The sequence below is a fragment of the Rhodnius prolixus genome, unplaced genomic scaffold, assembly GCF_049639745.1.
Source record: "Rhodnius prolixus isolate KJV_2025 unplaced genomic scaffold, Rpr scaffold_1, whole genome shotgun sequence".
Classification (NCBI taxonomy): Eukaryota; Metazoa; Arthropoda; class Insecta; order Hemiptera; family Reduviidae; genus Rhodnius; species Rhodnius prolixus.
In genome coordinates, this window is record NW_027411581.1 from 64,365,181 (window position 1) to 64,391,477 (window position 26,297).

Genomic DNA, 26,297 nt, shown 5'->3' on the forward strand with positions numbered 1-26,297 from the left:
AACGATAGAAATGAACTACACATTTTTCTTGGCTAGAAAGTGGCTGGTAAATGGAAAATTAACAAAAGTATATGAATAATTTTTTTTACTGAATAAAATGGACCAAGAGGATAATATTTGTGGTTGATCGCGAGCTGTTCCCTATTTTCTTTTCTCCTCGTATCCCTTTCGGAAGGAACATCCAATTTGTATTGGCTGTTTGGCTAGATATTGTCCAGAATCATTTAACTGGAAAAGAACAAATCATTCTGAAATACACGGGCTAGACACACTTCATTCTCTGGTATTTTTTCTTTAAGGAGTTGAGGGCTCTCCATAGAAGGTTGGCTGAAGGCTATTGGCCCTTCTTCTCCACCTATGGCACTCTATCTTCCTCTTTATCGCCTCCAACATCACTTTTGATGAATTAAGAGAAAGTGTGATGCTGGGCCAACTCTGTGAATTTGGCGTTTAAAAGGTTCATTAATTATCATAAAGGCGACTAAAATGGCTACTGTCCACTTTCCTCTTGTGGCTATTATCGCCTTTTTTTTTTTACGATACTTCTCATTCCGCGCAGAATACGATTGAGGCAAACCATTTCTTGGAGTGCATCAATCCCACGGTTTCAGGGGCAGCCTTCCTTTGTTCAGACCCAGAGCAGAACATAGGACAATATTTAAGGTCAACAATGGTCCACGGCTGTTGCAATCAGAAATGGTAAGACAATTATCAGTGTTCAACAAAAAGTATTCTTACCAATAAATTGTTCCTTGCAAGAAATGGTGATTAAGATACGCTGCAGCTCTTAAATGCTTTGAGTCTTGCAAAAAAAATTCAGGTCCAACACTGTATAGTTTCAGCAAAATGGAAAATTAATGAAATACATCAGCTGACTCATTGCGACAACTTACGCAAACGGAATAGCTAATTTTTACAAAACTAACGAACACAACATGATCATCCTAATGGACTAAAAGTGGAAAAGAACATTTCAAACTCTGGAAAAGAGTGAAAAAAAAATCGTCAAATCTGGAGAACGGGGAACTTATTCTTAACTCTAATCGGCGAACGATCAAAACTTGACGAAAGAAAACAACTCTTTTATTTTAATGAATCTTTATGTATAAAGAGACGGTTAATATTTAGTAAAAAGTAGAAGTTAAAAGTAAAGTAAAGTTATCGCCATTTTTTCAGGCGGGGCTTAACGTCCAACTACCAATTAGGTGTCGTGGAAGGAGGTGACTAACAAACATACTTTACTATAAATTTCTTTTATTAACCATTAAATAAAATACAAGGCCTAAGAGCGAGAATCGGAGCTTCGCAGGTCTCGCCTCTAACCGCTCGGCTACCAAAAAGTAGAAGTTTTTATAAAACATTGAGAATCGAAGCTAGAGAAAGTAAGAAATGAAGCAACCTGATTTTTTTAAAATTTTAATTGTATTACTTCGCTGCCCACTGAAGGGCCTATACTCAAAGGTTGACAAGAATTACTGAGGGCTAATTAGTAAGTGGTAAAAAAAAAAAAGCCAAGAAGTTACCATTTGTACATTGATTAAAAGACAGGATTGTGCATAAGAAAAAGACACTGTACTTTAAAGACGTCGTTTATTTTTTCCCTTTTTTGTCAATCTGTAAAACATTTCAAATGTTCTGACGAAGCCAGTTCAGAAATATAAAGAAGTGACACTGAATAAAGCCGTCCAACTTTCTGCTTGGTTCTCCAAAAAAAATTATTGCATCCAATTGAAGCTGCAGATGCTGCAAGCTTCTCTAGCTTTTCATAAATACCTCCTTCGTTAATATTTTCCAACTTGTATTATGTTTGCTATTAGTTCTGCAAATAAATATTGTAATGTGTTTCTCCAATAAAATTTTAATTTTTCAAATTTTAATTATTATCTATCTTGAAACTAAAATTTATTTAAGAGATCCCCATCCAAACAAAGGAGTATTTGTTAAATAAAAATATGAAATAATTAAAAAAAATCGTTTATTAAAAGATTATATAACATATACAACTTCTTTCTTTTTTTTGAACATTTACAAATAATAATAATAAGTACAAAAAAAAATTATGAACAAGATTATTTGGAATGACTAGAAGACCGTATATGGGTATTCTTTGTAACAAAAATACAAAATTTTTTTTTAAAATTCATGCAATATAAATTTATAAATTACTTACAAATTGAAATTTCATTAGAAGCTAATTTGTACATTAATCTGATAAATCTTAAATAAATAAAATATAAATTAATAAATATAAATAATATAAATTATAAATATTAAATACTTATCACAGATTTAAAAAAAAAATGCAAATACATAAATATCTCCTTAAAGTCAACATTAATTAGATAAAATATATTTAAATTGAATAAATATTAAAGCAAAATAAAATTTTAAATCTAGTTTAAAATACGTTAACTAAATTTGAAAAATTTAGTGAACTTTGCCTGAACCTTAACTTCTTTTCTGATTCCCTGATTTAAGCCTACATTTTAATTGGTAATAAAAACAGATCACAGCAATTAATTGATTTGACTTACGTTGATTGTTTTACAATTCATGCTTTATAGTTTCTTCCATAAAAATAATAAAATTAATGCTAAAAATGGTAAAATAAGTGGGAATAATTAATATAAAGCATCTTTGTACTATATAATAAATAAATAAATAAATAAATAAATAAAATAAATATGGTAAAATAAATAAAGATATTCAAATAAATAGAAAATGAACATACTAAAATAAATATTATTGTTGTTATTGTTACGCTACTGTTGACGGTCCTGCTTCTTCTGCCACTGTATTTACTGGTAACCTGTTGAGATAGACGCACCCTCGTTTGACCAAGAATCCGCCGATGTCTTCATGTATTTGGACACAATTTGCTTTTTCCGTTGTGCAAGAGATTTCTTCAACTTTACCCAAATCTTCGCCAAGATCTATTGTCTGCATTTGAAATTCACAAAATCCATAATCGACTAGCTCTTTCCAAAAATATGCTGGCGCTGGATGAGGGGGATGAATCGGTGCACACGAGCAAAGTGTGACCAAAGAAGTGAGAAATATTACAGTGATCATAGCCATTTTTGTTAGGTTGTTTGTGTACACTTTTTTTTATAATAAAAGGGGGGAAAAAATAAATTATTAGAATGCTTAAAGATCACTGTTCACTCCTAAAGATACAAGAAGAAAATAATGATTGGCTTCCCGAGTGTCAAGAATTTATAGCTTGATGACTCCTTCAAAAAATAACTGGGGATATACCTCGCGGCCGTGTGGAGGGAGATCTGGTAAAATACATTTTTTCTCCAACCGGCGAACTCGGCCATTTCTTCCTTATTACTAATCACGCTCCCTGTATCTTGCATCACAGTACTACTATTTCTCATGGACCAACATTTTGTCAATGAGCTTTTTTTTTTTTTTTCAAAGAAATATTTAACAATATATTATGCCTAAAAATAGCTCAATGAATTTATCAAAAATATTTTTTTTTTTTTTTTTTATCCAAGGTCATTGGTGTCCACAACAACTGGTATACTCATATTTCTCATTTGCTCTAACACTTGTTTTTCTCATTACAGACAATGGTGGTGCCCATTCAAAGAGCTAGGCAAAGAAATCCTAAGGACACCTCTTTCTTGATTCGAACTCAGGCTCTACGCGTGTGAGTCCAAAGCAGGCGCTGATCACTCTCCGAAAAATAACCGTGTTGGCATTAAATGGACTTATAAAAGGGAGATTCTTCCCTAAGGAAAAATGGATCAAACATTTTTGGTATATTGGTCTAGAGCAGGGGTCGGCAACCCGCGGCTCTTTTATCCAAATTGTGTGGCTCTTCAGCCAGTCCAAAATATATTGTATATTTCAATTTTATTGAAACAAATGAAAATTTCATTTAATAAAGTAAAGATATTTTTTCAAAAAGAATTTTAAATGTGATAGATTAGTAATTTGAATAGAATTATATTAAAATAAGGTAAGTAATTATATAAGACTACCGCCTTTTCATTCAAACACAGGTTTAGTTATTATTTATTTGTTTATTTACTTTGCAATATGTGAAAATAAATATATAAAACATTTAAACGTAATTGAATATCATAAAATAATAATTTATGAATACAAATGATCTACAGAATTTTCTACATTATCATCCTTGCGGCTCTTGGTAAGATTCATTAAAATTATTTAAGAAGAAATGGCTCTCTACCTAAAAAAGGTTGCCAACCCCTGGTCTAGAGCAGTGATTCTCAACCACTGTGCCGCGACACGCAAAAGTGCCGCGAAAGTTTTTGAAGTTTGCCGCCAAATTTTGGAAATGCATACAATAAAAATTATATTAAACAAACTATTTTACACAGTGTATTATGGATCAAAACTTATCTTATTGATAGTGTACCGCCAAATTTTGAAATTTTTTGAAAGTGTGCCGTGACAAAAATGGTTGAGAATCATAGGTCTAGAAGTCTAGAGGGAAAAGCCAGAATCGAGCGTTGGGTAAACTTAACATAATATTTTTCTTCTGTCAAACTTAGACAATTTTCCGGAGATTGTTTAAAAAAGAAAATAATGCCCTCCTAAGCTGTGTGCCGAGTAGGGCGAATAGCGGGCTGGTTATCAAAAAGTTAAATTTTGTAGAGAAGCTACAGAGGCTGACAATTCACCAACTTGGATAGAAAAGGAAAACACAACGACGATTACTTGAAGCTGAAGTCCTTCCAAACTTAACAAACAGCCAGAGATGCTTTTTGAATGTACACTTTGTGTTTGTATCATATTGAATTTTGCTAAGCAGGGACAAAGTGTTTTTAAATCTTAAAGGTATTTTTCTTCTTTAAAAAAAAAAAAAGTTGATACCTTAAAAATGTGGAAGTGCCGGTGAAAACAGGAAATACAGGAAAACAATATCAACACTTTATCTAAGACATCCAAGAATCTAAAGCAAAGGTGCTGCAAGTGCAGTTTAAGATGCAGTTATAAACACTGATGCGTGGCTAGTTTAGGAAATGTGTTGAGATAGGCGTTCCCCCATAGGGAGTAGACATCCCTCCATCAGTCTTCGGGGAAATGAAAAAAAATCAGAGTACCTACCTGGTTATAGACGTCGGAGATGAAGATGATTTACAAGTACAAGAAGAAATATGAGATCATTCTGGTGCCTTGGAGGTTAGAGAAGAATGCGTTAAAGAAGTCTGGGTTCAGCAGGCGGCACGGAAATCAGTGAGAATGCTGCACCCTATACTGAGCAACAAACTATCTCTTAGGATAATTTTTTTAAAAAAAAGAGTCTGCACTAAAAAGACGTCTGCAATAACATAGGGTGGATGTATTATTGGAGGCGTTGAATTAAAAAAAAACTAGGATAACACAATGTGGAATGAAGATGTATAGAAGAAGATGAAGATAAACTAAACCATGAAGGAGAAGAACGGCAAAAAAAAACCTCAAGTGGTAAGGTTACAGTAGAAGAATGGCCATTGGGAGAGGCCGTAGAAGGCGAGGAAATGAAACTCTTCAGAGGAAGAAAGACCTACAAAGCACTTAGAAATAAACTACTTAATAAAGTCACAGAATTGGCAGAGATTTGTAAATTTTGGTTTCATTGTTTACTTTGAGAAATATAACCTCGCCCACAGGTTATACAGATGTTAAACAGTGTGTCAGAGTGGGGTCACACTTTTTTTCATTACCTTTTTTTTCCCCCAAGTCATTTGTCTGAATGATTGATTTCGCTAGGTGCAAAATGCTGCTTTGTCTTGTGGCGACTTCGGTGGAATGATTTGTTCTTCGAAAGCCATCTAGATCTTTTTAGTTAAGTTTTTAATCAGTTAATTTTTGTCACTTTTTTGCCATAAACACCTTAGAAGTTCATCCTTAGTCGGTGATATCATCCGGATATCGAGTAATCCCATCCTCACTTGAATCCTCTAATCCTTAGCAGGATGACAAAACCCCAGAATCGGTTGAGATGAGTCAGCTTCCAAGATGCTTCTGAAAGCATTGATTACCAAAGATTAATATTATCTTCGATGTCAAAATTCTTAGACCAAAATTTCCAAATCCAACTTTTCGCTTGAGCACTTACTAACACTTCTGGAGCCCCTAAACAGTAATGTATGGGCTGTCTCAGAAGCTCACTGATCTAGTTTAACTCTTAAATGATATTGCCTCTACGGTATATTGCAGTGGTTCTTTAAAAAGACGAAAAGTAATAAAGCAGAAGCGTCTTCGAAATTATCAGAAAATTGGATGGAAGATAGTCTATCAAAAAAAAAAAAAAATCAAAATTTTTAAAGTTTAAGTTATGTGAGCTTCATGAAGTATAAATCAAGTGGTAAATTAAGTTAAAGCCGTCGTTGAGTAGCTGGATTAGTTGGTAGTCATTCCAGCTATCTTAGGTTATCACCTACGAATTTTTAGCTCGTCCTGCCTTGATCAGTTAGTATTTCCTAACTTCCTGCGGATTTGCTCATTGCATACGAACCAATGCATTACTTTGATTTGGAAGATTCGTAGTTTGTTATGGTTCATCTTATTGGCCACCAGACAGACTGTTTTCAGGCGTATGTCAGTAGAGGTCTAAATATTGTTGTTATACAATAATCTGGAGCATCGTGATTTCAGTGGAGTCCTTCTGTTAACTAGGGAGGAGCTGTTGGATTAGCTAGGCTAGTCTTAATTTCCATGGTATGCAAGGAGATATCTAGTTGTACACAGAAGTATTTTAGGTTTCCGAGATCTCTTTTTTCCAATTTAGAATTCTAGCCGTGGTCTTCAATAATGAATAATGTTATTAATGCCGCGAAGCAGTCTTCGGTACTATATTTTTAAGAAAATTACAAAAGTCAGATCTATGAAGTCACCCTTCCGTTTGAGGCAGTACTGCCTGTTACTAGGTGTAAGAGAAACAAATCATACCGTTACATTATCACGTCACTTTCTGAACTTATGAATGAAAAAAAATGTAAACTACAGATGCAGAGGGCTGAACAAGGAAAACCTGGACCCTTCTGAGATACACCAGTTGGAACTTTCGAATGACCAAATGTAATTATCATTGACGTCAGACAGTAATACCCTTAGTATGTCATTCATGCATTTTGTAACACCATTACGCTTATTTCATCACAGCAAAATAAAAAATGACGTAGGAACATTAAATTTATTGTTTGGAAATATAGTTTTCTTGTTTTTGGGATTCTGAAATTATGAGATTAAGGAAAATGTACTACGAGCTTTTCTTCCTCCTTTAATCGGAAAAATGAAGTGAAATTCTTTTCTCTAGTTTTCTAATTTATTATTTTATTATTTAGATTGTATTGGGGCAAAATCCCCGTGGTAACCTCGGCCATCTGCTATTAGGGGCAGGCCAATAGAGACCTTATAAGGATTGAAGTTCCACTTAAGATTTCCTCATTCTCACACGTCTTCGTCTATATGAGAGAGGAACAAGGGGAGTCATCCTTAGAAAATCTGGAAAAAATGTTTAAGGAGAGAGAAGAATGCTGTAGGGGAGCAAGAATGACTCCCAGTACTAAGTCTAATCTAATCTAAGACATCATGCCAAAGAATGGTTGCGGCGCACCTGTGACTGTTTCGAACCGGAGTCTCAGAGGTATCGTGCGGATCTCCCCCAAAATGCCGGTTAATGGAGGAGAATATCTTTTCATTTTGGAAGGGAGAAGTGTCAAGGCTTTATGGAAATTAGATTAGATTCCATGAAGGTTGGCCAGAAAGTCTACACCATTGTGATTCAGAGGGTCTATTGAGGCTCCCACTAATTAAAGACCTTCCTCCAATTCTTTTTGTTTGACTGGACTTAGAATTCTGTGCAAAGAGCTCCTGACTAAAGTGTGATTAAATAGATCTTTCTCTTCCGAAGATCCGAACTCTGTGCCAAACTAGCTCTTCACAATACCATGAAAAGTGTTGAACTGTTTCATCTTCTTCCTAACAAGACCTACATAGGTTTTCTACTGCTGTGCCCGTGATTTATCGACATTATTGAACAACAGAATCTACTGGCCTGGCATTCCTTCCTTCTTGGAGATTTTCAAGAAAGCCTTCATCAAATACCATGGGATACGACTTCCATGGAGGAATTTGGGGAGTGGCCAAGACGTGGTTTATCCCATTTTGATGGCTACCACATCCCAGGCTAACTCTTAACCTTTAAACTTAAGAACAATACTGAAATATCTAGAGTATTTGCGGGAATGGTCGCATGCAACACTACCCACTACCCTCGCTTCCTAAAATCTTACTGGAGAGCGTATTTCCCTTTTTGTTCGCCATCAGAACATTTGAGGAGCATTTGGGAGCGTGGCGAGTGTTTGGAGAGCTCCAAGCTTCCTAAAAAACCCGGGGTAGCAATCAGGCATTATAAGTTGTCGAGTTTTCTTGTTGGGAAGTGACGTATTTGAGAAGCTGCAGCTGAAACGTGATGGAAACTGCAGATGCTTTGGTCAGATGATGGAAACGGGTACACCATTTTGCTAACTTATAGCGTGTCATTATCCAAGGAAGAGTTAGGAAACAGGGAAGTTAACAGGAGTAGCAGGAGCAGGATTTATCATCCCTAGAACCCACTTAAATACAAAAATTCCTTTGATAACTTATACCTTAAGGAGGGTGATGTGGGGCCGTTTAGCACCAGTAAGGAGGCGCGAAAGATCTTGAAAGTTTCAGTGCATCATTACGTCTTCTTACAAATGCAAGAAATCAGGGACTAAAAAGTAAGAACTTTAAAATCAAAACTGGTCTCAAGAGAGAAAACTCCTAAGTGATTGCAAGAAACTGGACTAATTAGAGCCAGAACTAATTCCGCTATTCATAATGGCGATGATGACACCTTTAAGTTGTGAGTTTTAAGGTCAATCAGCAAGAGTGTAAAGTGAGAGTAAGAAATAATGATTATTCATGAGCTAGCAGTGTCCAGTTATTCCTGTTTGGTGCAGACTCAGAATAATTCTGCATTTAATTAGGCAGCCCATTTAAGATTTTTATCTTTCATAAACAAAAATACTGTTTTAAAACTCACACCACTTACAAATTATGAAAAATCTTAAGTACTTACCTAATAAATTTGCTTGTAAACGTTGCATTTTTACTAAATGTTAGTACGGCGTACTAGGTTAGCCTTAAAATGTAACACACATAAGGAAACTTCGTGTAAACTGACATCTTACATAAGGCCTAAATGAAATTTATAAAATCTAAAATCGTAAAAAGTTAGTAGTTATCGTACTGTATTTACTTGCAGTGATCCTGGGTTCGAATCCAGCTGCTAGCCCTTAGATTTTCTCTTCTTTAGTAACTTCTTACATCTCTGAAGTTCGGTTGTGCGCTGAAAAAAAGCTTGGGGGCGCCGATGGCCTCAAATGTTAAAGCGCCCTAAATTAAACAAACACAAAAAATCTGTCAAATTCCATGTTTGGGAGCTAAACTAGTTGGCCGAAATTGCATGCCGTTCACTGTGGTTTTCCCGTACAAATTAAGGCTACCATAAAATGAAACTAATGCTCTTACGTTATTATAGTAAAGTAGCATTAATCTTGCAATCACTAGACTCAATTGATCTTTATTTACTAACCTAGTTATCATTATTAAATTAATTTATTGTGATAAATTAAAGAAATAAATAAATACTTTTCTAAAAATAGAAATTCATAAAACAGTTTTGTTTGTTTTTATTAAAGAATTATTTAGTAAAAGGAGTTTATTTAATTAAAGAGCCACTTAATTAATTTTGTCTAATTAGATACTATGTTTAAAAAAGCTACAATAAATTAATTTTTATAAATTATTAAGAATAGATTTATTTCTCACCTGTGAATTTCGTAACTTGTCCGCGAGTCTGGAAAACATTAAAGATTTGTTCTTCAAATCTTACAGCTGATTTTTCCTTGTAGCTGGCCGATTTAAAGTATTACCACATCAAGCACAAGTGTGGCGTAATTATTAAAACTGAAATACCCCATGGAATACTGAAGGCTTACATAATTAATGCAACCACTTCTTCAGGGCAATAGACAACTGGAGGATATCCCCAGTCTAACATCACTGACAGTTGGTTGTCCTAACCTCACGCAACCTACGTACAACTTACTATGTGGGTTTACTGAACTTTACAAGCTAACTCTATTCAGCAGAAAACTTATTCGTACTTCAATATTTTAGTTTAAAATACATAGATGGCTTTTATCTATGAACAAAGACTGATAAATAAATTGTCGCAACTGTATGCCTATTTATTTAGGCAGGCTTTAGATCCAACAAATTGTCATGGATAGAGATATCGAATCGTTACTATCTAGTCAACAGAGACAATATAAGAGAATTATTTTCATACTCTTCAGATTTTGAGAAAATGTTGCGACTCATCAAACTACTTTAATTCTTAGATATTTTAATGTTTTGCTCATAAATTTTAGTTTTTTTTTTTTTTTGTTTTTGTACAGCGCTAGCTGACATAACGTGGTTTTTACTGGCAACCATGAGTTGACTTCAGATCGGCTATGTTCAATCTTAACCAACTAGAGCCACTTAAGTTTGATATTTGAGTAATAATAACGGAGAAAGAGCTGTCTAGTATATTCAAGAATGAAACATTACTTTGAAAATGCAAGGAAATTGTTTCAGCTGTTCTCGGATGAAAATTGAGCTGAAGAAAAGTCAACCAGCCGATGAAAGTACGCAAATGGACAATTTCAATTTCTTTCAACATTTTTAACTCCTTTAAATGGATAAATTACTCTCAAATGGAAACGTTAGATCGTAGATTTTTTTTATCAAAATTAATGCAAATGAAATTGAAAGCCAACAATTTGTAGCAACAGCAATAACTTCTTGCAATACATTATTTTTATGATTTTCTCCTGTTTATGAAATAAGCAGTTTAAAGTCTACTATATAGTTCTGGATGACGTGGAATGGTCACGTGCCAAAAGCGTGCTTTAAAACGAAGGAAGAAGGAAAATGTAGTTTACTAACGGAAACATAATTACGCCCATCTAAAACAGGTGGAGAGTCAAAGGTATGATTCAGATTTCACAACTTAACCTGTTGATTCTTTTTCTCTTTTTTATTCGTTTATTTCTAATCCAAATCGTTTCCTACAATGGCGTAAATGAGGTTCAAACGTTGGGTAAATAAATTTAAAACTATTATTTTACCAGTAAAAATATCTATATTGAGGTAATATGGGGATGAAAATGTGTGTTTTTTTTTATAAATTTGGGTTGCACCATAACTCAAAAATAAAAAAAGAAATAAATTATAGTGAGTATTACTTTGATATTTCGCGTAGAATGGGTGCCATAAAACACAACAACAATAGTTTTGCAAAAGCAAAACAAATAATGTTACACAAATTCGTAAAAAGACACGATAGCCGAGCGGTTAAGAGAATAGACCCCGCAAAGCCAAGTTGGTATTGTTGGTTTAGTAGGTTCGATTCCCCTGGTCACAGGTCTTGGATTTTTATTAAATGGTTTTAAATAAGTGATAAACAATAGTACGTGTACTAGTGCGGCCGCGCCTTCCACCAACATTTAATTTGGAAAGTTGGACGTAAAGCATGGCTGAAAAAAATATGTGCATTACTTCAGTTCTTTTGGGGTTTCTTATCGTTTCGAAAATAGTTAATAAATACGGTAAAAATAATGTACGATCGTCTGCAAGTTTTCAAGGTTGTTTCCTACTGTGAATTTACTTATTTTATTTTTATTTTTTACCAGATTTTTTTTTTGTATTCGTTAATCCTTAACCAATTAAAAATATTGTATAAATCTATATTTTACATACAAAAAAAAAAAAAGGGAAAACAAAATGAATAAAAATGAAGAAGTGAAACGTAATGATCGCCAACGAAATGAGAGTGAATACTGTTACGGCTTGTCCTCTGGATATTCCCCCCTCATTGGATAGCCCCAATGCAAAGCTACGCCACGTAATTCCCATAAAATATAGTTAGTAGTAACAGCTAAATATAAGCAAATCAGCTACATTTTCAAATGGACACACCCCTAAGAGCATTCTTTGCGTAAATATAAATTTATATCTAATGTTTTTATTATGTCAATATGAGTAAAAGTTTTATTTTTAAACAATATCACTATTAACAAGTACAGTTAACGCTGTAAATTACTGAGGCTGATTTTTTAGTAAAATACACATATATGGGCAGGAAATATGTGTACAGTCAATCGCTATTTACTATTTAAAATGTTGCGTGCCATATTTTTCCATGTATCAGTGTTGTGACGTAGGGAATAATCTTGAAAATTTATCTTTTTTAGATTCACGCTTTAGTTTCCGGATGTTTTAAAATTTATGTATAAGTATATATATAATATATATATACATTCCTATTTTCTCTTTTAAAATACATTTTTTAACACTCGTTTTATGAAAGATTTTTTATTTTATCAGCATCCCTGATGTGCCCGCCCACACAATCGACTTCTTCTTACGCAAAACTATCGTTCTTTAAAGGGAATTTTTTTTTTTTCAAAATAATTTTTAATTCTTACTAACAAGAGAAAAGATAAGAAGCGTAGTGGTTAGCATGTGTATGCTGGATTCCAACGTGGAGATCAATGGGTCCGAATGCTGGCCCTATTGTTTTTTTTTTTCTCTCTTTTTCGGCGCTTCTTACCAGCTCACTGTCCGGTGTTTGATAGTAAAATAAAGTAATTGCCTATTTTTTCAGGCGGGCTTTACGTCCTACTTACCTAATTAGGTGTCGTGGACGGAGGCGACTAGCAAAAACACTTTACTATAAAGTTCTCATATTAACCATTAAATAAAATCCAAAGCCTAGAGTCCTGGAATCGAACCCACTAAACCAACAATACATCTTACCTTTACAGGTCCCGTCTCTAACCGCACGGCTACCGTGGCGCTCGGTGTTTGATGGTGTTGACTGTAATGAGTGAACGCTGACTAAAGGCTGGCACTGTGTTGAAAAAAAAGCCCCGGGCGCCAATGGTCTTAGATGTTAAGGCGCCTTAAATAAAAAATAAAATAAAAAAATAACTCCTAATACTACACATCGTAAAGTCGTTCTTTACATCGAAATGAAACTTTAGATTAGACGTTCTTAAAGTATTGAGAGATTTTCTATTTCAACTTACCACCGGAAATACCCGGTTTTGAGGTTCCCTAAAAAAAGGGTCGCCAAACTTTTCTGATCATGGACCCCTATATAATTTTTCAGAAATCTCCAAAAGACCCCCCCATAAAAGTAATTTTCAGTTAATTAAAAATAAAACTCTCTATTAGGTACTGTGTTTGTACATTTATTTTATGATTTTAAACATTTATTAAAGTAATTTTACATTGTTTAACAAACAATTTTATGAAAAATATCTTAATGTTGAAATTAAAATACCTTAATTGTTATTAAATAATAAGTAATTATAAATAAGTAAAGTAACTACAGTAATGCTTCTTAATTAATGAAATGGGTGTGCCTGGTGTTTCTATGCAATGTTCGCTATATTGGGTTCGAAATTGTTTTTCCTTCGACCTGCAATCTGGCTCAGATCGACCCCTACTTTTGTTCAGTAGACCCCGAGGGGTCTTTGGCTACTATTATTTAAGGGTACTTCTGTGCCTAACATAGGGTTGTCCAACTGCCCTTTTTTGGAAAGGGACAGTTCTTTGTTAACACCTGGTTGTCCGTATCCTTTCTTAAATTAGGAAAGGACCCCTTTTGTCCTTTTTTCATTATTCGCACAAATCTAATTTACGTTATTGTATTTTTGATTTAAGTTCTGACTTCCGAGACTTCTTCATTTGGCGTGTTGTTTTTCTGTTCTAACTGAACTGAATAGGTCAACAGGTTGTTGATGTAACGATGAACAAAACGCAAAAAATGGTACTGGATTTGATGATTCTGATTAATTATATTCTTATTGTAGTTGAATTCCTGTCACAATGCCGACGCTGTTTTGAGGCCTACTTTTTTGCATTAAATCCACAGATTTCTGCATCAATTTTTAAAGTAACCACTATTCATGATATATCTTTCGAAAGGTAGATGTAGATGTTTTTCCTGAATAGTGCACGTTTTTTACATATTTAATATTTTTGAGAAAAATGAAGTCGAAAGTTTTTGGAAAAAATTAGAAACTTGCTATTTCTTATGTTTGGGCCACAATTTGAAATACTTAATATTATTATTTTGAAATATAAATTAGCTTATTTAAAAGGAAATTTAACCTTCTTTCTAATGAGCTTATTGAAATTGCTGTAGCTTTAATAATTTGAGAAATATAGACCAATGTTTGCTAAAAAGTAGTAACACCTTGAAAAAACAAAATCAAAAATATCTATAAAACGGAGCCGAATCAAGCCATAGTTTGTATAGAATTTTTTGTTGCAAATGATGCCCAGAATCGCCTCCCGAAGTTACGGTAGTCTGATGCTAAACACCCTGTATATTCCCGGGCCCCAAAATCCTGTCGACGGCCCTGTATGTATCTACTTTTTTTTTAGGGTTTTTTTTTTGGAAGTTTATAGAGTTGGCAACCCTAGCCTAACAGTACGTACCTCTCCAGTGCGTCAATTCAGCAAACTATGGATTTATCACTTATTAAATGTTAATATGGATGAAACATGTCACCAAAATACTAAAATATGAAGAAAATTGGCAAGAATGGAAATATCATTTAATCTATTCAGTAAATTGTTGTAGTTTTTTGGCATTATTGGGTTACCTTTAAACCTGAATAAGGTTACTTCTTCGTACAGATCTTAGTTTCTAAAAAATTTAATTTCCACCCGATGTACGTTTTATTTCTTGGTTTGTTTTGTATTTCGTTGGACTGTTTTGTTAGTTTGTTTATTTATATGTTTTTTTTTCTCTTAGGTTACTAAAGACTGTTGATTAATACAAACAGAAAAAGCATATCTTTGTTATTCATAACTTCCTCAATTCATATAAATATACATATTGTAATAATTTAAAAAAAAATTTTTTTTTAAACTTATCTATTTCTTTTCCTTTTTTGTCTATATCATTCAGTATTTTGTATACAATAAATGAATGAAGAGGTTTTATTTAAATTATTTTTATCACAATCGATTTGTTTTTTTTTGTTTTTTTTTTACGATTTATGAATCGAATTGCGCACTTTTTATACAAAAATAATATTTTATTTAACTGATGATTAATTTTTCATTTAGACATTACGTAACAACTTTACAGTAGTGAATCTGTTGGTACTAAAATAGAAATATAAATGAGATCGTGTATGAGAAAGACTCGTTCGAGCTTACTACCACTCCTCAGTGGTACCTCTGCTTGCTTAACTCCGTGAAAGAGTAAGGAAAAAAAAACGACTCCATTTGTGGAAGAACAAGTCACAGGTTCTCCATCAAGACAACCGGCGTCGGCTCACACTGCATTGTCTGTCAAGACGTTTCTAGCCAAGTACAACATCCCAGTTTTAGGCCATCCGCCTTATTCGCCTGACCTGGCCCCATGTGACTTTTATCTGTTCCCCAAAGTCAAACCTGCATTGAAAGGGATACGATTTCAGTCCGTTGAAGCTGTGAAAGAAAAAGCGGCACGCGTCATGCAGGAGCTGACAGAAAAAGACTTCCAGCACTGTTTCGAACAATGGTAAATTCGCATGGAGAGTTGTAGGGATAGGGGAGGGGTGTATATTGAAGGTAGATAATAACTAAATTTGTATAGATTTAAAATAAAATGTTTTACAGCAATAGTCTCGTTATTTAATAGCCACATCTCGTATATTGTAATCTAATGAGATGTTAAGCCGTTATACCCTCCACTCTGAAAAACGGTCATTTTTAGGAACGAATTAGGCACTCCAGAGTCGCTTCTTTGGATTTAAGAAGGGCACCACAGTCCAAATGCCTTTTTCATAAGAACTCATTTCCATAAGACAGCAACAACAATAATAACAATAAGACAAGAACAACAATAATAACAATAAGACAAGAACAACAATAATAACAATAAGGCAAGAACAACAATAATAACAATAAGACAAGAACAACAATAACAATAAGACAAGAACAACAATAATAACAATAAGGCAAGAACAACAATAAGAAAAGAACAACAATAATAACAATAAGACACTTCCTAAGCTCTTCCTAGGAGCTTCTTACAGCTCACTGTCCGGTGATGGACAGTGTTGTCTGTAACGAGAGAACACTGTCCGGAGGCCGGCAGTGCACTGGAAAAAGCTCCGGGCGCTAATAACCTCAGCTGTTGATGCAAAAAAAAAAAATAAGACAAGAACAACAATAAGACAATTTTCCTTTCTAGCTGCGATGAAAAACTTCTTTTAGGTCTGGTTAATGAGAGACGATTCAGGCTCGAGTTCATTGTCATATATTGTTCGATTCTCGAAAAGATGTGCGGCCCCCCCGCGTATAATTTGACAGTTGGATCTGGTCGCGCCGCCCGTCTACAGTTGGCAGAACTGAAGAAGAGGGGGCTCCAGAGCTTGTGCCTGGGAGTTTTGAGCCAGTTGCCCCGGGGGCTTCATGAAAAAAAATTGTTTTTAAGCTATGTCCAAATTTGACTGTGTGTCCGCCATTACCTAGTTTTTTAGCGTTGGTCTAGGTGGAACTGTTTTCGCCAGGGACTGGACAACCCCTTAGCCGCCCGATTGAACGATGTACTTTTGTTGTTTTGTGATAAGTCAATTCGTGTGTATTGCAATAAGTCTAATTAAGTCAGAACACCTGTAAATCTAATTAAGTCAGAATATCTGTAAGTTTAACTAAGTCAATCTTATGTGTTTGGGTCCATGATCCGTTTTGTATGTGAGTTCAAAATTGTAAAAATAAAATTTGATTGTTTTTGTCTAAATTGGTGAATGTATTCTGAGTGTAGGTCCTCCATCCCTGATCCTTCCTTGTGTCATTCTTCAGTTTGCTTTAAAATTAATTTCAGCTCTCCCAATTCATTTTCGGTTAACATCTTTTCAATTTGTCACTGCCCTCTTGAGCTATTTCAGCTATTTTTCATGTATCCCGCAATGTTAAGGAACCCACTGTAAAATCTACCTTACTAATCTTACCAATATCGGCTCCTGACAGCATCTGAAAACTGCGATTTCTAGTCCAGTGATGGCGAACCTATGACCTGCGGGTCAGTGTCTGACCCGCAAGCTTTTTCACTGACCCACAGTTGCTAGGCAACCATTTGTTTGTTTACGCGGGTTGATTTAGATTTTCTAATTGTGTGGATAATTTATATTCTATCGTAATTTTTTCCATCACTCATTGGCACAAAAGCAATATAAATGCTATCTATAACCTTTAGTTTGATCATTACCAGTTCTAAAACGCAAACACGACAAATGCTTTTGTAGTATTTGAAATAAAGCAAAAGTGTTTACAAAATATCAAATAAAATGTATAATTTTACTCATATTTTGTTTGTTAAAAAAACCTACAACCCAAAGCAAATATCCATATTTAGATTTTTCTTCAGATAAAACACAATTTTGTTCAGGTTTTGTTCAGTTATGTTTGTAAAAAAGAGACTTCCATAGCCACTTGTTTCGTCCCGTTTTACCCGTTAAGCCAACTGAATTTTAAAGATGTTTAGTTTTGAAAATATTTAGTTTAAAATTTTTAAACTTAACTTTTGTGCAAATGGGCATCAGTGACCCAAGAGCTAGTACTAAAAAAAAAAAAATGAACAAAATTTGACTCACGTCTCAAAAAGTTTCGCCATCCCTGGTCTAGAATCTAGGCAATGGCCATGGGTAATCGCCTTTTTGGTTCATACAGGTATTTTGTTAATGTATTCTGAGAATAATATTAATATAATCAAATTGCTAGAAACTACAGGTGGAAAACCATTGTGCCATTTTAATTCATGCCATTTTTCACCATAATTAAATAAAAACTAACTCTCTTACAGTAAAACTTTATTAGATATGTACAAAGATCATATTGTGCTACACTACACAACGTTATTAACTTCATAAAATTTGAGAAATGCGATGAAATAATTGTACATTGTTTTTTTTCTAAATTCCTGTTTATAATGTAAATGCAAATAAATTTACCTTTATAATTCAGTGCCTTGAATTTGAGTTGAATTATTGCAATGATTAGAGCACGGAATTAATCAATAATAAATAAATATTTATTATTCGATGGCCAAAACATTTTTTGACGTTTAATGGTGTTAATCTTCATTATTTCGGGAAATTTATTATAAATACAAAAAGCTAAAAACTGAACACAAGTGCTTTGGCACTTAAATTTAAGAAGATATTTCAAAAAGTGGAGTTCATCAATCTGTGCAATGAACGGCTCAAATATTATTTCCACAGTATTTTGAAACGAATATTTCCTAAAAAGTCAAATTTGAAAATCTACTAAAATCATAAAACTTTTTACAAAAAAACAAACAGAAGCTATATGGCCCGTTTGTAATTTTAAAAAGAACCTTTACACATATTATTAATATATTTTCCTCCTGCGTGAAAATGAAATAACTAATGAATGATCAAACGAAATAATGAATAACAGTCATTAAAAGATAAATAAAATATTATTTCCTAAAAATCTCTCGGAAATAAAACACATTTATAACTAAAAAGTGTGAAATCATTGGCACCAAAATATATACATTCTTTTATTTTCCAAAAACAGACAAAGATGACTCAGTAGAGACTGTTTATATTACTACAATGTGGTGAAAAATTAATCTACAACAGCTAGCGGTAAGTGTTTCTCAGCTGTACAGGAAGATGAGCACTTCGACTTCAGGTAAATCTGGCAAGAATTGATCAAAGATCCGTTCTGATGACTCACCCCATGAGTGCAACCTGTTGCAATAAGATGTTCTTAATGATGCTGATGTGGATTGTATTCACAACGTTCTACCTGTAATTTTTTTGTTTAATTACAGCTTGCATTAAATTTACAAATTTACAGTTTTTATTTATTTTTTGTATTCATGTGAGTTTATTTAGGTTAAAAAAAGTACAAACATATTACTGACTTTGATCTCAGCCCGCCTGCCAGGAGTTGACTTTACATTGATCATTCCCTTCAACCAACTGGCTCTGATCCGATCCTTCCTTTTCTGCCTATTTGGGCATCGGCCTCCGTCAAACCATAACCCACTAGGGTCCCTAATACGGAGGCTTTCCACCTTGTCCCACGTCTTCCCCGTTTTCTTCTTCCCTCAACCATCATTTCATACACTGCCTTTGGGATTCTGTCACAACCCATTCTTAACAAATGTCCCAACCATTCCAGCTCCTCTCAGAGAGATAGATAGGGCGCCCTCAAGGACTACGCCGTTGCGACCCCTTTGGATCTATTGTGGCTCCCCTTACTCTAAAGCTCACCCTCCAGACCTGTCCTTTTTGTTCAGACTCTTAATGCTGGAGAGCGGCTCTTGGGTAAAGTTCACCAGGCCTTGGTTTTTCCTCCCCGAGAAGTAACATCCTTAGCCATACGAGCCCCTCGCACTGCAACAACACGTGTAGTGCCGTTTCTCCTCTACTTCCTGACAGAACCTACAAAGGCTAGTAAAAAAAGAAAATCCCTGGTTATCCTGTAAAAAAAGAAAATCCCTGGTTATCCTGTAAAAAAAGAAAATCCCTGGTTATCCTGTAAAAAAAGAAAATCCCTGGTTATCCTGTAAAAAAAGAAAATCCCTGGTTATCCTGTAAAAAAAGAAAATCCCTGGTTATCCTGTAAAAAAAGGAAATCCCTGGTTATCCTGTAAAAAAAGAAAATCCCTGGTTATCCTGTAAAAAAAGAAAATCCCTGGTTATCCTGTAAAAAAAGGAAATCCCTGGTTATCCTGTAAAAAAAGAAAATCCCTGGTTATCCTGTAAAAAAAGAAAATCCCTGGTTATCCTGTAAAAAAAAAAATCCCTGGTTATCCTGTAAAAAAGAAAATCCCTGGTTATCCTGTAAAAAAAGAAAATCCCTGGTTATCCTGTAAAAAAAGGAAATCCCTGGTTATCCTGTAAAAAAAGAAAATCCCTGGTTATCCTGTAAAAAAAGAAAATCCCTGGTTATCCTGTAAAAAAAGAAAATCCCTGGTTATCCTGTAAAAAAAGAAAATCCCTGGTTATCCTGTAAAAAAAAAGAAAATCCCTGGTTATCCTGTAAAAAAAAGAAAATCCCTGGTTATCCTGTAAAAAAAGAAAATCCCTGGTTATCCTGTAAAAAAAGAAAATCCCTGGTTATCCTGTAAAAAAAGAAAATCCCTGGTGATCCTGTAAAAAAAGAAAATCCCTGGTGATCCTGTAAAAAAAGAAAATCCCTGGTGATCCTGTAAAAAAAGAAAATCCCTGGTTATCCTGTAAAAAAAGAAAATCCCTGGTTATCCTGTAAAAAAAGAAAATCCCTGGTTATCCTGTAAAAAAAGAAAATCCCTGGTTATCCTGTAAAAAAAGAAAATCCCTGGTTATCCTGTAAAAAAAGAAAATCCCTGGTTATCCTGTAAAAAAAGAAAATCCCTGGTTATCCTGTAAAAAAAGAAAATCCCTGGTTATCCTGTAAAAAAAGAAAATCCCTGGTTATCCTGTAAAAAAAGAAAATCCCTGGTTATCCTGTAAAAAAAGAAAATCCCTGGTTATCCTGTAAAAAAAGAAAATCCCTGGTTATCCTGTAAAATAAGAAAATCCCTGGTTATCCTGTAAAAAAAGAAGAAGCCTTTTTCAGTGCGCTGACAAAAGACAGTGGATGATTAAAAGAAAATGGAAAAAGTAACCACCGCCTCTAATTGGCCAGGTTAAATCGCCGGGATGACGCTGCAGAAAGCCAACGGGGACTCACATCTAGAGGATACAACACCACCACATGGGCTGGTCGTACCGTCTGCTCTCCGCAGCGCTTGCGCGCCCTGGTAGCTGCTTAATTGGAAGGAGCTTTATCTCAAAATTGAAATTTAGACGTGGTCTTAAGGCTTAATAAAGGAGAGTAACAATTATCACTCGACGTCAGAGTGTCGTACTAATACGGTATTAAGTGTTAAACACAGCTCATATACGAGGTCTGTAAATTAAGTAATGAGACTGATTTTTTTAAATTTTTTTATTCAAAAAGAATTACAATTCTATATTGTCACCTTCAAATTAACTTCCTTCTGAAGCCACACAGCGCTGGAGACTTTTTTTCAACTCCTCATAGCAGTGCTCGAACTCCAATGCTGGAATAGCCTTCAGCTGGTCGGTTACAGCCGTTTGAATGTTTCCGACTGTCCCAAAATGAGTTCCCTTCAGGTGATTTTTCCAACTTCGGGAAGAGAAACAAGTCACAAGGACTCAAGTCAGGCGAGTACTGGGTTTGAGTACGATCCAGAAACCAAGCGCCAGAGAGCATGGAGTGGCACACTTCAACCTCTCCAAGTCCCAAAATGGCGAAGTCGAAGATAAAATGTATGCTGATTTGTTTTTTCGATATCCACGGAATCGTCCACAAAGAGAGTTTCTACCTCAAAGTCAAACGGTCAATCAACACTTTTACCGAGAGGTTCTTGAAAAACTTCGAAAAAGGGTCATTCATGCGTGAGACCAAACATGAAGAACAAGTGGGTGTTGCATTACGATAATGCTCCTGGTCACACAGCAATTTCAATAAACCAGAGTTTTTGGCCAGTAAAAACATTCCTGTGGCTCCTCAGCCTCCTTATTCGCCTGACTTGAGTCCTTGTGACTTTTTTCTCTTCCCGAAGTTGAAAAATCACCTGAAGGGAACTCATTTTGGGACAGTCGAAAACATTCAAACGGCTGTAACCGACCAGCTGAAGGCTATTCCAGCATTGGAGTTCGGGCACTGCTATGAGGAGTTGAAAAAAAGTCTCCAGCGCTGTGTGGCTTCAGAAGGAAGTTAATTTGAAGGTGACAATATAGAATTGTAATTCTTTTTGAATAAAAAAAATCAGTCTCACAATGTACTTAATTTACAGACCTCTAAGTTGATTTCTTTCTACTCTTAAACGATCATTCCATTTTTGGTGGTCGTTCATAATACTTTTAATGCTCTCAAGAATATATAGTTTTCCAACATAGCCATTTTCACCATCTTAGAACGAAAAACTAATCTAATAAACAAATCTTACTGATTTGTTGAAGCAATCGTTTTAATCAAAAACACAACGAACAAATAGTTTACTAAATAAATTCTACTACCGTTCGTAAAAAAAAAAAATGTAAGCACTCATAACAACAATAACACTGGCAATAACAATAACAATGAAACAAAAAGTGGGAGTTGAAGAATCGTCTGTATCAGGTTGAATGTACGGCGCATGTGCCTGTTATGTAAGGAAAGTATAAAAATGTTACTGTCGGTCAAGGTCAACATCGCATTCCGTTCAAGATCGAATGACTCATCGTTCTGTCATCGTACTCTTTACTAGAATCGACTTCTTTTCCTTCCTTCCTTCCGGATATAAAGAGTACCTGTTTGCACGATAGTGCATTTTCCTTAATCCAGCTAATATGTAAAAGAACTTCCTTTTGAATTTCTTTGTATTTTTACCTTATTTCATGTTTCATCCAACTCAATGTTATGACTTATAGCTTAAAACTTTATTTTCTTTTTCTGTCTGTATGTTCTGAATCACCGGTTCATGAATGACTGAAGATTTGTTGGAAGAAAAGGGAAAAGTAAGCTCAATGATTTGCCTTATATATACAGAACAGTTCTGTTAACTATTGCCGGCTACTTAACGATGAAGTTGGCAAAGAAGGAGACCAACCGTAAAGTCTGAAAAGCAGGATATACTGCTTAATGATCTTCGTCCACTATCACCGCGAAAAGAGATACCAGAGCGGTTAAACAGAAGTCCATCCATCCAGCAGAAGCGGGATGATTGATTACAAAGTACTGGATGAAGTGAAAACTTACGAGGCTGGTAGACCAGGAGACATGGCAGTTCAGCACTTCCAGTGCTTTGGGGACAGATCGTTTAATTTACCAGATGCCACAATCTCACATCTTAATTATTATTATTTTTATTTATTTTAGTTCAAAAGAAATTTTATGACACATCCTGTAATCCCTGTAAAGACATAACGAACTGAATGTCAGATACACCCTTTGGAAATCAATTAAGAACACAACTGCCTTTCAATTTTGACTAATAAGTTGTGAATTACAGCTATTAATTACTTAAGATAGGTTACTTAGCAGCCATATGCAATCAAAAATGAAGAAAATGGCGGATTGAAAGTGAACAATATCCACAATTCTCTTTTGACTATGTTTTCAATAAAATAACTAATCTACCAAACTTTTCTATTTCCCCTTACTATTAGTAGCATAAAACAATAACTATTGTGTAAGAAATGTTTTTATTTTTGGTATTTTTATGATAATCTTTTTTTATTACATAATTTGATAATTCATCAAATACCTATGGGGGAAAAATTTGTGAAAAAATTTTAAATTGTATTTTACCTATAAATAGTTTGTGATAAATAATAGACCAATCCAAATGGAGAATGGAAGTGTGATATGTAGGTGGTACAGACAGCCAATCAATAAACGGGAACTATAAGTTGACCACGCCCACATAAAAACAGAGCACGCCCGTTAGTTAGGCACGCCCCTTACACTGCAAATTTGTTTAGCCGTATAGAAAATTAATGGTGTAACTCTACATATGCATGTTCTTTTCTTTTTATGAATTTTGGATGCTGTGTGTTCAACAACAGATTTAAATTGAAGTCTTTTTTTTTTTAGCTTAAAACGATTTTTGAGTATAAAGAACTAGTTTTTTTAAGCGAGTTTTCCACTGGACTATAGCATGAACAAATTAAAACTTACTTGAGGTTCCAAGCAAACAGTTGAAGGAGTTGTAGCATCGTTCGACCTTCACTCTTACTGGCCATGCCAAAGGCTACTATCACACACGACTTCAGACGAAGGCTACGAGGAAAGAGAAAAACATATACAAGAATGTCTCATCATATTAGAGTTAGAATTGTTAATTTAATTGAAATCACTTACCTCAGTGAAGCAATTAAGTACTATGATAGTTTCAAGTTTGTAACTTCAATTTTTTGTAAGTGATGCATACATTCGGCGAATTGAAGCTTCATTCTTTAGTTTTAACATTTGGACGGTCCAGAAGTAGAGTTAGTAACTTTCGTGAAATATGAAAGGAGAATAATTTTGTAGAATGTTGTTCATAAAATGTTAACCTTAACAGTCAGGATAGAAGGCACTCTAACCTAGATGTAACAGTATAAAAAATATTATAAATGTTAATAAGTTTAAGCCCTGAAGATGGTCTTAAGTCCCTAGTTAAAAAAAAAATGTTTGTACCGATTTGTATGAAGGATTCACAACGAGATCTAACCTAGAGCACTGATTAAAATAGACTGGTTATTAACTATAAACATAAACATGGTTTAAACCACTAAGACTACTCAACTTACAGTGTTGAAACAATTTGCCCTAAACTTGAAAATGTTTTATTTTATTTTTCAAAAATTATCAATTATTTGATTATCAGCACATAAATCTTTGTTTCTTTGTACTGTCTGCGTCATTCTTTGTAAGCTCTTGAAAAAGTAGAGCTGTCCCGCCTCCGTTATGAAACTGCCTACGCCCCCCCAACAAGATTAATAATTTTATATAAATTTTTATTTTGATATATATAATAAATTTTATATTTTTATTAGATAAGAGATTTCGATAAAAACTACTCTTAGCTAGTAATATCTAGCTGGCCAGATGAAATTTAGCCCCTTCTATTACATAACTGCTAGCCTTTGATTTGAGTTTAGTTAAATGTTTGGTGTGAAATAATCACACGAGTCTCGTTTTCTCAATTCTCAGTTAACTGACAACTAAAATAGAATAGAATAGAATGAAGTAGATGCTACAATACCTTTGAGAATCCTGAAGTCGCACTTTGGAATGAAGTTTAAAATACGCCCCTTAAAATCACCATTCATCAAACCTTTGGTTCATCAGGGCCTTCAGAGCCTGTTTTGAATCTTGTTCACTTCTTGGGTACTTATAACTTATTCCTTTGCTTCTTGCCTTCTTACTTACTACCGCTCCACACACAAAAAAAACGCTATATCACCGAAAACGAAGTATCACCCCCAGATTCTTGTAGAATTTCATCTTCCACATCTATGTAGCTTAACGAACTACATACATTGATTTCGTCATCTTTCTATTCTGACATCATGAACTCAATACGCTGTTAGTGTTTTCCAATAGCTTCTGGTAAAAAAAATCCTTCAACAACTCCTTGGATACAATCTCAAGATAGTACCTATACCTTCACTAAATCGTCCAATTAACAAGAACAATTTTGGTCACTGTTATCTTTTCAACAATGTGCAGGATCCCAGTCCTTTGCATTTTTCTAAACCACTTCTACAGCATCCAGTGAAACTAGATCAGTGAAAGCCTAAACAACATTTTGTTTTTGAACTCTGGGAAAAATTACTGTCCTCTTTTAAATTGCGTTATTTCTCCTTAAACATCCTTTTTGGACTAGCAAAAAGCTTTTTCATTGCTTCCTAAATTTCCAATTGTTACCACATTATTTCTCATGTCATGACATGCAGTTTAAAAGCATGCTTTTTCCAAAATTAGAAAGTTAAATGCATTTCAAAGAAAAGCGAAAATTAAAAAAACTAGATTAAAAATAACTACAATAATAAATTTTCAGCAATCTTTGAGTATAGTACTATTATTGCAGTCTAGATCCTATTTTAAAAAAATTGATATCAGCTGTAGACTTTAAATTCCATTATTGTTTGAATTCGGTTAAGACGAGGGAAGTATCACCCCTCAAAATGATTGATCCTGATTTGCTGGAAGAACACAGAAGAAAAATAGCCTTCGCATCCTAACGTGTGTCCTCTTAGATGAATCTGAAGATATGAGAAAAAGCTGTAGCTTGATGTTAACTGGAGATTATGCGGGATGATAGAGGGAAGAACTCCGAACCCTTCCTGTCTAAATGAGAATCTATCACTCAAAGAAGAATTAGAGACCAGTTATTGGATAAGGACTGAAGTTTTTACTTTGAAAGGAAAAGTAAAAAGAAAAATCTTTAAAAATGAAGAAACCACATTCCGTACTTTGAAAATCTTGAAATTTTTAAAGAAAATACGATGAACGAAGACAGATTCAGTTGTTATTATTACTATTAAGAGGAGCAAACCAATGTTCGAATGAATTAATGTCGCTTACCTTTGGACAGCCATGCGTGTAATCTGAATGAGTATGTTGATGGTGTCGAGCTAGTGTTCGCCAGGTGGGTTCTCTTAACCCACAAATAGTTGTGCAAATCAACT

General features: G+C 34.4%; 2 long non-coding RNA genes across 3 annotated transcripts; both read right to left on the reverse strand.

Annotated features, from left to right (window-relative positions):
• Positions 1-1,565: 1,565 nt before the first annotated feature.
• On the reverse strand, positions 1,566-10,252 carry LOC141446097 (uncharacterized). 2 transcript variants are annotated; one of them, XR_012453481.1, is made up of 4 exons: positions 9,826-10,252; positions 9,254-9,390; positions 5,688-5,988; positions 1,566-1,819 (listed from the first exon to the last, which is right to left on the reverse strand). It is a non-coding gene; the product is annotated as an uncharacterized lncRNA (long non-coding RNA). The 2 variants fall into 2 exon arrangements; XR_012453480.1 differs by lacking the exon at positions 1,566-1,819 and having other exon boundaries at positions 3,990-5,988.
• A 7,656-nt stretch (positions 10,253-17,908) lies between these two features.
• On the reverse strand, positions 17,909-24,420 carry LOC141446100 (uncharacterized). The gene is made up of 4 exons (XR_012453485.1): positions 24,301-24,420; positions 23,983-24,206; positions 23,800-23,901; positions 17,909-18,888 (listed from the first exon to the last, which is right to left on the reverse strand). It is a non-coding gene; the product is annotated as an uncharacterized lncRNA (long non-coding RNA).
• Between the last annotated feature and the right edge of the window lie 1,877 nt (positions 24,421-26,297).